Below are 2,500 nucleotides of genomic sequence, written 5' to 3'. Positions count from 1 at the left end.
GGTCATACCTGTATCCCATCCACTGCCCTGGGTCTGAAACAATCCGTAGGTAGTAAGTTCAAATTCTTTGTGGCAAAGAAGGCGCAATACCAAGTATGTTTAGTACAAACTGATTGTAATTGACCTAGTTTCATTCTTAGGCAATGGTAGTGAAATGTCCACCCTTTTGTTTAACGTGGTTCACCTCACCAGTGGATACAGAACCTCCGTGACAGGATTGACAAGCAAGTGGACAGTTTTTTTACATCATACAAGCCCTATACCTACAGCCTATTTATTTGATTATATATATATATATATATATATATATATATATATATATATATATATATGTATATATATATATATATATATATATATATATATATGTCTGCGGGGTCGGCACCTGTCGTCAGGACTTAAGTTTTGTGTCGGTCCAGAATAGTTCACAGCATGAACTCAGGAGGTGGTGTCTATCTTATGGCACTCTATTGGGAGTGGCGGTACCGGGAGGAGACTAGGAAGGAAGGACACCTCTTGACCCTAGCCTCGGAGGAACATTCTCCGTGTCTGGTGGCCGTCGAGACCGAGCGGCAGCGTGACCGTAGGATCCGCATTGATGCTTGGAACACCTCTCACGCGTCGCCCTAATTAGCGGTTCGTGGTGGGGTTCAGGAATGTTTGCTCGGTGCCATTATCGCTCAACGATGATCGTTTATGGCTCAATGAGGACCGTCAAACGATTGTCTAGAACACTAACGCTCTGTTTTTGAATGGGGCTGTTTTGCTTCGATCTGTAAAGTACGAGGCTGATAATCTTATCCGAACCTACAACCAACGCGCTTACCCAAATAGGATGCCAGGAGGTAGTAATAAGGGCCATTTACATGGTCAAACACTTTGACAAACCCGGTTTGTCAGACAAGTGTTTGAAGTGATGTTTGACCGTGTGAATGAGGTATTTGGTCGTCAAACACGTTTGTCGAACGTGTTTGACAACCAAATACCCTATTCACACGGTCAAACATCACTTCAAACACTTGTTTGACAAACCGGGTTTGTCAAACCGTTTGGCCGTCTAAATGCCCCTATAGGCGCGTCACCCGCCATTGCCTGTGGTAGTAGGGTAGTAATCGTACTAAGCAAAACGTACCTTTAAACAAAGGGGATGAGATGGGCAATTTGTTTCTGGATATGAATGATATATGGATATTTTTTGTTGTTGCTTAAAGGACTGGAGCCTATCTATGCTTAACGAGAGGGTGAGGGGGAAATATATTCACTAGCTCTATCAATTACTAATGGCACTTACCGATTGAAAAGTAGCAAATTACCAGCATGGTCTGATATAAATTGAATTTTTTGTCTTGTGCCATTCATAGGAAATGAATTGGAGACGGCATAAAGAAAATATTTCCACAACAGTCCTGTCATTTGTTTTACTGTTGTTGTCTCCTTATACTTGACTCAAGTTAAAATTGCATTGCAGGGTTTCATGTTAGATAAAATAATGCCTTTCGTGGAAATGAATTATACTCGTATTTAGAAATTACTGTCAGTATTCACTGAATACTTCCCACAGATTCGAACGTTTTCTTTTCAGATGTTGATTACGTAGGTGCTACTTGTTCTGACAGATCCATATTGACTTTAGTGAAGGTAAAATTAAGCTTGAGGATGGCCATATCATTTTGAAGATGCCTATTGTACATCTTTTCAAATATAAGATCTTTAAAATGTATATGCGATTTTAGATATATGATATAGTTCCCACGTGTAAAGTATTTGTGTATACACACACATTTTATATATATATATATATATATATATATATATATATAGATATATATAATGTGAATGAAATTTGTTTGTACGTATTGCATATGTTTATTCATATTATGAAATGTGTTTATACACATATGTGTATATATTGATATGGTATGGTATGCATTTGTATATAGATATATACATATAAGTGTATGAAATGTTAAATGTATTCATGTATATATATGCTATATCTAATGTGAAATGTGTTTATATATACATTTTACATACATGTGTATTTGTATATATACATATACATTATATGTACATATATGTATATATACATATATATATATATATATATATATATGTATATGTATATATACATAGGCTATATATAGCGGCACGTCTGAACACGTAGATATAAGATCTTTTAAAAGTCGAAATCATGGATGGAGGTAGGAGCGAGCCGGGAAAAAGAGAGAGAGGAGCGCTAACATGCCATTGGGGTAGTGAGGGTAAGTCACACTTGCATTTCGTGGTAATGCCAAGGTCTAGCCAAGCCAATTGGATCATGATTTCGACTGGGAATGAGTTCAAGAAAGTGATTATTATCATTATCGTGTTGAGTGGCGTTTATACTCTACCTAACAAGGGAATCGCATCAGAAACCTGAGGTAGCTTATCTGCTACTACGGTCATAAAGACCGTCAGAGAGAGCAGGATTGTGATTTCTGAAAGAAAAAAGGAGAAGAAA

At 37.3% G+C, this 2,500-nt stretch overlaps 1 protein-coding gene across 1 annotated transcript in view; it reads right to left on the bottom strand.

Moving 5' to 3' along the window:
- Window positions 1-2,500, bottom strand: part of LOC143017559 (neuronal acetylcholine receptor subunit alpha-7-like) — a 287,696-nt gene that overhangs the window by 24,932 nt on the left and 260,264 nt on the right. The window lies entirely within an intron of this gene.

This window comes from Oratosquilla oratoria, chromosome 32 (assembly GCF_046742065.1).
Source record: "Oratosquilla oratoria isolate Oo_2021 chromosome 32, ASM4674206v1, whole genome shotgun sequence".
Lineage (NCBI taxonomy): Eukaryota > Metazoa > Arthropoda > Malacostraca > Stomatopoda > Squillidae > Oratosquilla > Oratosquilla oratoria.
The sequence above is the reverse complement of the archived record's forward strand: the minus strand, read 5'-3'. Positions and strand labels throughout refer to the sequence as shown.